The sequence below is a fragment of the Sorex fumeus genome, unplaced genomic scaffold (genome assembly GCF_029834395.1).
Source record: "Sorex fumeus unplaced genomic scaffold, SorFum_2.1 ptg000017l, whole genome shotgun sequence".
NCBI lineage: Eukaryota > Metazoa > Chordata > Mammalia > Eulipotyphla > Soricidae > Sorex > Sorex fumeus.
Window position 1 is genome coordinate 2,797,809 of NW_026606074.1, and position 13,667 is coordinate 2,811,475.

The window sequence follows — 13,667 nt, forward strand, 5'->3', positions numbered from 1 at the left end:
CCCTTTCCCTCCTAATCTCTTGCCTCCACCACAAGACTGCAAAACGCTGGAGATATCATATGTCATGTCTCCAGTGTCAAAGGAGACGAAGCACCCAGACAGGCTTTGATGGACAACGAATGGGAAATCCCCTGAGATCACAGGCCCTTCTGAAGAAGGCGTAAGAGGCTCCAGGCTCTCACAGACAAGGAAGATGTTAATAAAGAACTCAGTGGCTTCATATATATTTATTGAGCATCTGTCATGTGCTCTGAAGTATCTTGTGGAAGTTTATTCATTTCCTGAACCACTGTAGCACTATATAGTACAAATACTTAAAACTGCACTTCCGAATTAAAAAAAAAATTCAAGAAGAGTTCCGTTTCACATTCTTAAAGATGAGGTTAATTTTTATCTAGAAAAGAAAGGGTTGAGGATGAGTTAGGACTTTTCCTTTTTGGGGTGAAGGGGTGGGGATTGAGCTACTCCTGGCTCTGCACTCATGGTTTGTTTTGTTTTGGTGACACACCTGGCGGTACTCAGGAATCACTCCTGAGGCTTCGGAGGACCATATGGGGTGCTGGAGATGGAGCCCTGGTCGGCTGCATGCAAGGCAAGCACCTTACCCACTGTACTATCTCTCCAGCCCTACACTCAGGAATCAGTCCTGGTAGGTAGGTTCAGGGTACCACGAAAGACACATGGTATCGAACCTAGGACGCCACCTGCAAGGCAAGCACCCTACCCGCTGTATTATCTCTCTGGCCCCCTAGAGACAACTTTCAAATTTCCTCCACACTCCTCCCTACTGCGTGAAATGGGAACAGCACTTGAGAACAGCTGGTGCAGTGGGACAGGCACAGGGTTATGAATACAGCTTAGTCATTTCTTTCGACATTGAGAAAGAATGAATGCATCTTGTTCTAATAGTCTTACTCTTCAAAGCTTGCCTCTATGAAAACCAAATTATATAGTCAAGATCAAAGTTCTGCTTCTTAAATTGAAAAGTTGGGATTCCAAGCAGATTCTCATTTGTCATATTTGTAAATACAAGAATCCTCTATTTGCTGTGACTCAAGATACTATGTGAAGTATCTAATTCTGGCACAAAACACCCAATAAGTGGTGGCTATTTTTATTCTCAGATTCCTTTGCTGGTTTAAGATGTTCCTGAGATGTTGCTACTCTGAAGGGATAAGCTCAAACTCAACTCAGAATGAGAGATTGTTTAAATTCCAAATTTAATTGTCACGAAGCCTAACAGTCTGGAACCAGGGTGAACAGGAAATATGCAGGCAACACAGCTCACCTAACACTCGCCCCAAGCCTTCTGAGGTCGAATGTCAATTATACTGGTTTAATCAGCAAGAGAATCTTTGAGTTCATAAAGAAACTGAGAAATCTGCAAACTCATCACCACTATCCACAATAAAGAACTGGCAGATAAATCACAGCAAAGAGCTTCTTGAGACAAATCACAGCTCTTCTTTGTTCAAATAAATAATTATATAAAATCTATCTCATTTTGAATATTTATACTGGCTTCACCACAGATTCTGGGCAACTCAAGAGATAGACTCTTTCTTTTTTTTGAGTTACAACCAGGAATGCTCAGGACTTACTCCTGGCTCTGTGATCAGGGATCACTCCTAAGAGTATTCAGAGTATATGGTGCCAGATACTGAACGCGGGTCAATAATAAACCTAACACACTGCACTATCTCTCTGGCCCAGGAGTAAGTTTTTCTGTGAAATTCTTTATTTCCACAGTACCTTACACAGTTTCTAATTTTAAAACTACCCTCTACTGTAGAACTAGTTGTCTTAGGAAAGTTCAGAGTAAGTCAAAGGAGTCAGACTATCCTCACAGCTGGAGGAAAGCACAGCCCAAACCAGCAGCCATCGGAGAAACACGGAGCAGCAGGTCCAGAGCCTCCTTCCCCATCAGCACTCAGGATTCTTAAGTCCCTCAAATTCAAGGAAGATGATGGTTTTATTTTTTTCCTTTTTGGTTCTGGGGCCATGCCCGGCTGTGTTCAGGGATCCCTCCTGGCAGTGCGCAGGGAACCATATGCAGTGCAGGGAACTGAACTGGGACCCACAGGGGATGTGGGAAGTGCACGCTAGGCAAGCACTCTAATGCCGGTGCTACCTCTCCAGCACCAAGATTTTACAGCATTTCATTAGCCTTTGATCTGGGAGTTTGAACATAACAAAATTCTGATGTTAGTGGGCTCCTAACAACCTCACATTCTAGGAAAACATACATTGAAAACAGTCAAATGAACATTTAAAGCTCAACTCTAAAAACTGGGCTGCAGCCACAAACCAATGCCTACATATGCATTTGCCCATACCCGTGTGTTTAAATTTATGACAGGGGCCAGAGTGACAGTACGGTAGGTAGGGTGCGTGCCTTGCACACGGCGGTCCTGGATTCAATCCGTGGCCTCCCCTTTGTTCCCCCAAGCCCTGCCAACAGTGATCCCTGAGCACAGATCCCGGAGTAAGCCCTGAGCACCACTGGGTGTGGCCCCAAAACCAAAACAAATTTAAGAAACAGAAAAAAATTAAGATATAACTGCAAGCACTGAAGTTTAAAAATGTGCATAAAATGTCTGCATCTTGATATTATATGCCACTTTCCAGGGGGCTGGGGGTGTCAAATCTGAAAACACTGGGTAGATAGCCTCACAAGATTTCTTGACATGAATTACCTGAACCGAAGTGGGAATTATACCTTTAAGCTGACTCTTGATCTCCTGCTTGCTCCAATCTCCACCTTAGAATTCCATGTTATAGGTGGGAAATTTAAGTTTAGAGAAGCTCGAAATCACAAACTAGCAAAAAAACCTGCTTATATTGATTGCAGGGCATCTTGTTTTTGACCACTGTGCAACACCCCGACCCCCACACAAAAGAGATCACCTTAGAGAGGTGTTTACAGCCTGCACATGAATATTTATAGGAGTTTCATCACACTAGCCTAGAATCTGGAAGTAACCCCAAACATCCTTTTACTGAGAAATAGACAAATTTTGATACATCCAAACAATCCCAAGTGTTTGATTGAGACTTGAACTGACCGCTAATGCATATACGTTAAGTAAAAGCAGAGACGAAAAAATAAAATCCATTCTGTGAAATTCTATATAATTCCACGTAAGACAGAACTATTAGAATATTTAGATCAGTGATTGAAAGGAGGCATGCAAGAACATTTCATGGAGACGACAATGTGCCCTCTTATGCCTGTAGTCGGATGACTGCACACATCTGTCAAAACGAAGAATTAGGTGACTCACATTTTGTCGATTTATGTTTTAATCACGTAAACTGTTTTTAATAAAACAGTTGAAAAGCAAATTTTTAAAAATACAGTGGGGATGGAAGATAGTTCTGTCAGTCAGAGTGCATGCTTTACTTGAAGGAGGCCTGAGCCATCTAACCCTTGGTACCACATGGTCCCCTGAGCATCACCAGGAGCAGTGAGCTAAGAGTAGTTTCTGAGCCCCACTGGGTGTGCCACCTCTCCCCCCAAAAACTAAAACCTACAAATTGCTGCCATGTCTACTGGGGAAAGTCTAGCAGACCTTCAGGAAACAATCGTGGTTCTTATCCAACAACCGGAGAGTTGGATCTTATCATGGAACAATTTTAAGGTGCTTACAAAGTAAAAAACAAAAAAAAATTAGGGGCTGGAGATAGTACTGCAGGTTGGACCCAGATTTAATGCCCAGTACCCTATATGGTCTCATAAGCACTGCCATGTGTTATCCCTGAGTATAGAGGCAAGAATAAGCCCTGAGCACTGCCTGGTATGGCGTGCCTCCCAATCACCCCTCCCCCCAAACAACAACAGTAAAAAAAAAAAGTCATATTTTCTGCATTGTAGCCTAGAAAATGACCATACAGGAACATTTTTCATAACCAGAAATTCAGAAAGATGGATACTCAGGGCTTACTCCTGACTGCACTCAGGAGGACCCAACGGGATGCCAGAGATCAAATCTGGGTCGGCTGCATGGAAAGCAAACACTCTACCCACTGGACTATAGCTCCAGCCCTCAACAGTGATTTCTATTTCTCAGGGAAAGGTAAAAGAGATGTAATAGAGAAAAAGGTTAATTTCATCAAAAGAGAGGAAGCAAAGGAACATCTCTATAAAAGTAGAACCTTAAACTCTCAGACAAAATTATACTAAAGAAAATAATATATGACCATCAGAAGAAAACTGGAAAATAAGCTATGATACTTTAATCTTAAAAAAAAAACCTTCCAAGTCAACAGTACACAAGATAAATGAAAATATGTAACTAAAGTTTGTAACTGAAGATGCAAATAGGTTTGGGTGGTAAAAAGATAGGCTGGTGGCTAATCAAAGATTCTGGGAATTCCCAGGGAGATGCAGTCTGGGAAGCTGTTTCAGGGGGAGAGTTCCAGCACAGACACCGGACTTGGTGGAAGGCATACTGGGCTGGCTGTTGGTGCTTCAATCACAAAGTATCGGGACGGGCCCTTGCACTCAACTCCCTTCAGGGCGAGACCTCCTACCCGGCTGCTTCTCACTAGCCAGCAAGAATGAGTTCACAGCACTTCTCACCCAAGGGACCCTTCTCTCTCCATGTGCCATTATCCTAATCCTCTGAGGAGTAAAAGGCTAGACCTGAGTTTGCTGAAGACCCAGAGACCAAAGTGCCAAGCGCTAACAACAGATTCAAAGAAACAAAGCCTAACTTTTGTAGCCATAGACTAGTCAAAAATGGAATGTATCTGAACGTACATTTTAAAAAGAATTCAAGGGAATACTTTTAGATTTCTTTCATCAAACTAGCTTCTCTATAAACTCATAAAGCAAATGCAAGCTTTTTGGCTGAACAGATGATTAAAAGTTCTCGTCCAACCAAGGAAAGTCCAACATCTCTAGGAACAGTAAACTTTATTACTTTGCAGGTACGTGGTTTTCAGCAATTCACTCATCTACTGAAACAATTCAGAGCACTCAAAGGTGTCGGGCAAAGTGTCAGGGAGGCCCTGGGGAAACAGAAATAACAGGCCAACTTTGATCTCAAGGAGTTCACCACTAATGAGTATAAAATACTGTTGAATGTGGCAACTGTTAACAAAAAATAAAGTGAGGAGCAATGCAAAGAAGGAAAACCTCATCCAGATTTGAGAAGTAGCTCAACGCAGATGTGTTAGCACCTTATTCATAGAATGAGAGCTTGAGAACCAATACCAACAATTTCCCACTGTCCTCGTGAGACATGAAAATCATTAATCCCCATCATAATGAATTCACAAACTGAAACTCTGGTCACTGATTAGCTAATTACCCAACTAAATCTAAAAATTATCACCTAGATGATCCTTTGCAGGTTTGAAAGGTCAATACAAGGGCCAAGGAGGCGGCTCAGTCGTAGAGCATGTGAAGCACATATAGACGACCTCAGTTTGATCTGCAGTACCCGAATATAAACTTTTTTTGGGGGGGTCATTCACTGGAGATGCTCAGGAGTCACTCCTGGCTCTGCACTTAGACATTACTCCTGTGCTGCTCGGGAGACCATATGGGATGCCAGGGATCAACCCAGGTTGGGATCAAACCCAAGTCAGCTGCATGCAAGGCAAGCATCCTATCAACTGTACTGCTGCTTCAGTTCCCTTTTCTCACATTTTATTTATCTATGAGGGGGCCGCACTTGGCAATGCTCAGGGATTACTCCTGTTTCTGCACTCAGAAATTACTCCTAGAAGTGCTCAGGGGACCATATGGAATGAATGACAGGGATGGAACCCTGCCCCTGCCCCACCATTCTTTTTATTTATTTATTTATTTATTTTTAATAGTGAGACATCATGAGGTACAGTTGCAGACTTACAGATTTTTGTGCTTGGGTTTCAATTATACAATGATCAAATAACCATCCCTCCACCAGTGCCCATTTCCCACCACCACAGATCCCTGTATCCCTCCCACCCCCCATCCCCCCCATCCCACCCTGCCTCTGTGGCAGGGCATTCCCTTTTGTTCTCTCTCTCTCTCTCTCTTATTGGGTGTTGTGGTTTGCAAAAGAGGCAATGGGTGACAATCATGTTTAGTCTACAGTCTACTTTTCTCATGCTTCTCCCATCCTGGGAGGATCCTCCCAACACCTTTATTTCCCACCATTCTCTTTTAAGTTTTCATGCTTTCATATAAAACGCAGTTTTTACGCAGATATTACATGAAAACAAAGCAAAAAGCTATCTATGAAGACATTAAATGTCCACACATATATTTAATATAATTAGCACAGGCATCTCTGCTGGGCATTTAGGACCACCTGACACTTTGCAAGCTATGACTTTTGAGCCCTTTTGAAGAAGCATCCTACCCAATTTAGACAGGTCTACAAGCATCTCAGAGGACGGCACAATCAAGGTGACTTTCCAATTAACTGCATGACACAGCTGAGTATAAGCTAAGAGTCTTGGGGCTGGGGAGAGAATTCGAGTGGTAGAGTACGTGCCTGGCACGAGCTGGGTCCAAGCACTTCCAGGTGAGAATCTGGTGGCCACCAAACCCACCAGGCTCAAGTAGCACTGCACTGCTGGCCTGAGCACCCAATAATTAGGCTCATGGGTGACTATATATTAAAAAAAATTTTAAACTATGCGTGTTGACCACTCACTTGACCAACATCTCTTAAGGAGCTATACCCAGTTGTCAGGAATGCATTAAATTTATTGTTAAATCTCAGTAGAACCCTATCTTTCGATATATTAAGATTCTTACGGTTCCAGTATATTAAGGTTCATCTAAAACTAAAGTGCTTTTCAGATTGCATCTTTAAAATAAATAAGACTAACATACCAACACTTAGTTTTTTCCCAAAAAACATCTATTCGCAAATGAAATTTAAGGAATAAAAGAATGCAAAAGAGGGGGCTGGAGCAATAGCACAGCGGGTAGGGCGTTTGCCCTGCAAGCGGCCGACCTGGGTTCGATTCCCAGCATCCCACATGGTCCCCTGAGCACTGCCAGGGGTAATTCCTGAGTGCAGAGCCATGAGTAACCCCTGTGCATTGCTGGGTGTGACCCAAAAAGCGAAAGAAAAAAAAAGAATGCAAAAGAAACAAAAACCGAAGATGGCTCAGAGGGCTGGAGCACAAGCTTTGCATGCAGACCTCTTGGCCAGAGCCCCATCTGGAACCTTCTTTCCTCCCTCCTCTGCAGCACTAAGAGCACTGCTGGGGCCCCTAACCTTAAAGACACAAAACCAAATAATGCAATGTGGTCTGTGCAATTAATCGTGAAGGTCCCCAAATGAAGAGACATGCACATTCTGCCCAGAAACTACCTGAAATGTATGCTTAAGTATTCCACAACATCTGAATGCATAAGAACTTGTTTCTAAGTGACTGATGTTTTGGAATAGGGACTGATGAACCAATTGCAGTTTTTCAGTCACAGCCTCCTCTTGCAAATGAAGTTTTATTGGAATACATGCTCAAATGCAACATTTATGGCTGTCTTCAGGCTACAGTTTACAGAACTGATCGGTTGTGACAGAGATTATACAATGTACAAAGTCTAAATATTTACGACCAGTGCAGAAAAAGTCTGTCAACCCTCTCAGAATTCTCTGAACTAATAATCTAACAAATTCACAGCTCTTTTAAGAATCTATCTACCCTGGAAGATTAACTACTAATTTAGTAGGAGAGTCAGAATTCTTCCTAAAAATATCCAGGTACCAATCCACAAGGAAACAGAACAAGAGCAACAGTAAAGAGAGCGGGAGAGTGCTTGCTGTGCACACAGCCCAGCCAGGTTCAATCTACCACCCCCAAGCGGTCCACAGAGCCCACCAGAAGTGATCTCTGAGTACAGAGTCAGTAGTTAGCTCTGAGCACTACAGTATCGGCTGGTGTGGCTCCAAAACAAACACAAAACTCCACAAGAAAAAAAAATCTCTGTTCATTTCTTCCAATCATTGACAATCTTAATTGAAATCTCAATTTTAACTGCAAATGGTGGATCTGTTCTGTAAATTAAAAAAAACTGCCACATTAATAGATGCAACATACAAACTCCCGTTTTTTTGGGGGGGGGGGGTCACTACTCTGGGGTTACTTCCAGCTTACACTCAGGAATCACTCCTGCGGGTTCTCAGGGGGCTGTGTGGGATGCAGGAGACAGGACTGGTTGGCCAAGGATAAGAAAGCCTCTGACCCGCTGTCCTCTCTCACCGTGCAGACGCCTTTTACGACCACTGCCCTTTGTATTTAAGTCACTACACCAGGAGTCATTCTAATTATTCCGTTATTCCTTACACTGGCACCCAAGAACTCACAAACACTGTTAACTCGTTAAACAGGAAACCACTTAAAAGTAAGTTTGCTTTCACTTGCCAAGTTAAAGTTTTCACCTGCAATGACGGCAGAACTGGGATAGTAAGTGAAGCACCCACATTTCAAATCCCTTTCCACGAATGTGTGTAGCTCCTGCACTTACTAGTCTTTAACAAAAAAAAAAAAACCCAAAATGCAAAAAACTGAAAGCTGTCTATATAAAATTACATTAAAAAAACTCTATTAGATCTACCTGTCATCCTTAGAAAAAAGAGAACAGCATATTAGCAACGCTCACTCAATTCACAGTTAACAGCCTCGAATAAGAATTACAAGTCGCCCACGAAGCGACTTCAATGTTAAGTTCCGTTATTCTTCCTTTTCTACGACCTCGCTGGGCATCCTAAAGAGCCAGGGCTGGCGAAAGCAACACAAACAACGACGGATGAAACAAAAATTTCCAAAACGAGCTAATATTTTTATTTGCTCTCGGGGAGGACCGGAGCCCCCCGCCGCAGCACCGGGGCACGTACGTCGACACGCTAACGAAATCCTGAGCCCCGCGCGGCCAGTCGCAGGCGGAAACCGCCAGCTCTCACTTATTGACCCACTGCGCTTCCCCAATCAACAAGGAGACGATGAAGCCGGCTCCCGAGTACGTGCCACCCGGTGAGAGCCGCGACACGCGTGGACGCCGGGGCGCCCGCCCGAGGTCGCGGTGCACGCGGGTCCCGCACACGCCGGAGCAAGCAGCGCGGGCGACCGTTAAGCCACGCGCCGCGCACGGCCAGCAGCCGCCCCGGTCGCAGGCGGGGGAGAGACGGGGGCTGGAAAATAAAACCCACGGGCGTCCGCGGCTCTCCCGGCTCCTGGGGGTCGAAAATGACGCGGGGCGGGGGTCCCTGAAACACGACCACAGGACGGCCCCGCCGGCCGCGGGTCGCAAGTTTTGCATGGGAAAAAGCAGCCGGTCGGGGCCGGGTCCTATTCCTCACCTGCAGGGCATCGGAAAGACAAAAATCAAAGCCAGAAACAAGACAAAGCCCCCCCCCCCAAAAAAAATAAATAAAACCTTAAAAAAGAAAAAGAAAAAAAGAAAGAACGGAAGCGAAAAAGGAGAGGAAAACTCCGCGTTCGCGCGGGGCCGGCGACGCGACCGCTTACGTGGGCGGCGGCGGCCCAGGTTGTCCCGGGCGGGCGGGCGGGACGCGCGACGGCGGCCCCGCCCGGCGCGGCTCTCGGGCGCCCGGGTCCGGGGAGACGCGGGCAGGGTCCGGCGGGGCGGCTCCGGCTCCGCCCGCGACCCCTCCGCCACCCCGCCCGCCCCCTCGCCCTCCGCCCAGTCTCCGCCCCCCTGGGCGACCCTCCGCCGCCGGTCCCCTCCCATCTAACATGGCCGCCCCCCGGCCGGCCCCCCGGCACAGCCCAACCAATGGGGCGCTGGCGGCACCGCCTGCCCCGCGCCCATTGGCGCGTCCGCCCGCGTCCGCCCGCCCCATTGGCCGGCGCGCCTGCCACTCGGCGCCCGGGGCCCCGCCTCCCCGCCGCTCCGGGCCGCCCGGAGCCGACATATAAACAAATCCCGGAGGGAGGCCCCCCTCGGCCGCCGCTGGGGCGGGGACGCGGAGGGGGCGCGGCCCCCGCCGGGACGCCCGCGCCCGGACCCCCTCGGCCGCAGTCGCGCTCCCGGCCCCCGCAGGGCCGCCCGCAGCGCCGGAGGCGGCGGCGGCCCCAGCGCACCCTCCCCTCTCTCCTCCCCCGCGGCCCGCTCCCCTCCCCGCCGCGGCCCCTCCCACCCGCTCGCCGCGCTGACAGGCCGGTGGCCGGCGGCCCCGGGCCCGGGCTCGGGGGCCGGGCACGGCGGACGCCCCGCACCGCCGCCCCGCCCGCGCCGCCGCCGCCCCGCGCTCCCCTCCGTCGCCGCCCCGCGCCTTTATATAACCGTCCCGGGCCGGGGTGGGGGGAGGGGAGCCGGCGCCCCGTGACCGGCCGGCGGCCGCCGCGGCCCGCGCGCGCCCCCGGCCCGGCCGCGGCCCCCGCCCCCGCCCCGCGCCGGCCCGGAGCCCCCGGGCGGCCGCCTCCTAGGCCGGCCGCCCCCTGGGCCCCCGCCCGGCTCGCCCCCCGGCGCCAGCCCCGGCGGGCTCCGGGCGCGGGCAGCGGGACTCACCCGTGCGTGTCGGGGCGGCTCAGGGCCCGGCGCGGGCTCGGCGGCAGGGACCGCGGCCCCTCTCCATGCTGCCTCGGTTTGTTTTGTTTATGTCCTTCCTGACGGGTTCCCGGAAATCGCGTGACTCGCCCCCCTCACGTGGGCCGCGGCGAGGAGGAGGAGGGAGGCGGGGGCCCGCCGGCCGCGGGCCAATCGCGAGGCGCCCTGCGGCCCGGCCAATCAGGGGCGCGGCCCGGCCCGGCACCCCGTCACGTGACGCGGGCGGGGCGGGCGGCCGCGAAAAACCAGGAAGAGGGGGCGGAGCGGGGTCTCGGCGCCGGACCCCGGGCGTGGGCTCGAGCCGCGCGCGTTAGGCGCGACGCTCCGTGTCCGTGACGGCAGGTTTGCCCGGGCACCGTTTGCGCTTCGCCGGGCCGCTGTGCCCGTAGGCCGCTCGACAGCCTCAGCTCGCCGAGACTTGGAGGGGGCTGAGGGCGGCAGCTTGGCAGGGGAATTGTCGGGATGGGATCTGAACGCCCTCCCGACCTGCACGGAACTTCTTAGTTCGCTGGGGCTGACCTTGCTTTCAGAAGTTCATGCACCTGTATTAACTTCAGCTGATACTGCTCAGGTGTGCCCCAAACAGCACCTATCACACTCCGCACACAGTTGTCCAGCATGCTGCCCAGCAGAGCCTGATAACGTGGGGCTTCTTAACGCACTGCCCGTGTGGTTTTCCTCTGCTCCCTAATCCTACTTGTACCAACAATATTTTTTTTTTTCATTCAATGCGCAGTACCTACCAGGTGGGTCCGCCCTTCCGTTTAGTTCTGCCTACAAGCAGAACTAAATTAGCTCGCGTGCCTGATTTTCCAAAGCGGGGTCGATGCGGTCTGGGAGAGGAGGGGGGGACAGTTTAGGCGCGTTACTTGCTCAAGGTCAGGCATTAATAAATGACCCAGTCTGTTATCACACCCTGTACTTCCAGACTGCTGTTTATATTTCTTAAGGGTACAGAATTTATCGTCTGAGCAGAGGTCAGAATATTGATTTTAATAAGCACAAGGATAGAAAACTAGGGATCCCTGGCCAGATCTCTTGGGTTTGCCCATTTTTCTCAGGAGAAAACGTGGTTCTTCTTTGCACAGATCTGGGGAAAGAGTATAGTCAATGTCAAGACCATGGGCTTTGGTAACAGGAAAGAGGACTTAAGGACCGTAAACTTCAAGAGGCAGGGGCTAGCCATGATGTGCCTGGCATTTTCAAATCACCCTGTATCTGAATCCTTGTGTGATTAAATAGCACAAATTAGTTCATCCCTGGAAGGCTCCTCCTCTATAACTAATGGGGGATGAGACTTGAGCAGTTTAAAAAAAGCACTACCTAGAGTGCCCATACCGGGAGCACGTAACACACGATGCTACCCGTGAGGTTGAGGGGCCGCATTTAGAAGATCAGAGGCTAAAATAATGACAGCCTTGAACTGTTTGCATAGTAGTTGCTAAAAATGCTATTTTTAGCACAAGATTGTGGGTAGGTATATGTAGATACCCAACAGGAAAGGCACAAATTTCATTTCTGCTCCACAACGCCCAGCACTCCATAAACTCAATACCTGGTGAAGGTTTGAATCTTTCCTTGACCGCACAGGAAGTGGCAGGATTATAAAGTCAGCTTTGAGTTATAATACCACTTAATAATTTTCCACATTAACCGGTATTTAAAATTTAAACCCCAGTAGAAAAACGAGCTGGGGAAGTTTTGAGTCCCTTCCGTCTCATTCATCTTCCCATTCGAGGCTCACGGAATACTAACTCCCCTCTCACCTAATGCTGTATTTGGAAACAGTCCCACAGCCAGCTAGCTCTCCCACTGTTACATGCCCTCTGGACACAGCCCTTTTCATTCTACTGGGCAACAGTTCCTTGAGAACAGGGAGCAGCCAGAGATTCTGCCCCTAACCGAGGCACTCGGTCCAATGAGGTGCTTACTAGTGAATGGCATTGGATTCCCGCCTTTGCTGCTCCCGTTGTCCTGGAAATGTTGGCAAAAGGGGCCTTTCCATTAAGGTCTGTCAGTGACTACATCCTGCTCCGATGTGAATGAAATCACTGGCTGCTAACTGCTGTGTTTTCTCAGGGTTTGGCCCTGCCAGACAGTGCCAGAGTTGGCAGGAAGCTGGGGCTCTGGAAGAGCATTGGCTTGAGGTTCAGGAGGTTCTTCTTTTAGCCACAAAGTAGTAACCGGCCGCCACAGCCCCTTCCAAAGCACTTCATCTCGTTCCTGCCAAATAATTTCCCCCTGGGAGTAGCCTAGTCCAGGACATTTTACACAAACAGTAGACAAAAGTGGGGGACCTGGGGGGGGGGGGAGAAACAAACACAGCACTCCAGTGACATCTTAAAAATAATTTTTATTTTATATTCTGATAGTTTTTATTGAAATTTGTTTAGAAAGTGAGAGGAGAAAGAGAACTGTGTTCGACAGAGAACATGGGCTTCTCTAGTGTGGGACTAGAGCAAAGAAACAGACAAGCAAGTGAAAAGTGTGTTCAGAGAGAACACGGGCGTGAGTAGTGAGCTTAAGTACATTAAGTTTTCAATTAGGTAAGATGCCTCTGGCATAAACTTCACGAGGGATAAAAATGTGACGATTACACCTCCACCCTCCCCTCTCCTAACCGTCCATCCTCCTCCTCAGAAACAGCCACTGTTATCCCACACACCCTCGCACCTGATGTGTGGAATGTGGCTTCCTACCCTGTTCTTGGACGCAAGACCCTGATTTGAGCTGTACTAAGTGCAGAATTCTGGAGGAGGGACCGGGCTTGTCTGGGTTCCAGCCTCTTCCCCACAAAGGACTGGGATGAGAACTGGACGTTCCCTTTGATCTTTCAACACTGATTTCCTGTAATAACTGTCTTCTGAGCTCCAGCTAGCGCTTAGATAAGCTGTTGGCTGGGCGCACACACATTTTCTAAAGTGTTACCCTGCTGAGTCTCAGTGCTTTCTCTCCAGACCTCTCTGGACCCGAGTGATATGTTAAGATTTCACAGCTTCCAAAGTGCAGTTAATTAACTCAAGGCTGGAAGATTTCCAGGAAAGGCTGTGTCCTAACACTTTAAAAAACAAATGGATCTTCTTCCTGAGAAGTGATTCTAAAAGGAGGTACTAATTAATGGATTGGCCATTGGCACTATATAGTT

The 13,667-nt window shown here is 48.9% G+C and overlaps 1 protein-coding gene across 2 annotated transcripts in view; it reads right to left on the reverse strand.

The window, feature by feature from the left end:
- CREBRF (CREB3 regulatory factor) overlaps positions 1-10,594 on the reverse strand; it is a 53,583-nt gene extending 42,989 nt beyond the window's left edge. For both annotated transcript variants that reach the window (XM_056112243.1, XM_056112245.1), the window contains exon 1: positions 10,484-10,594. The gene's annotated coding sequence lies outside the window, so the exon portion shown is untranslated. The remainder of the gene's footprint in view (positions 1-10,483) is intronic.
- Between the last annotated feature and the right edge of the window lie 3,073 nt (positions 10,595-13,667).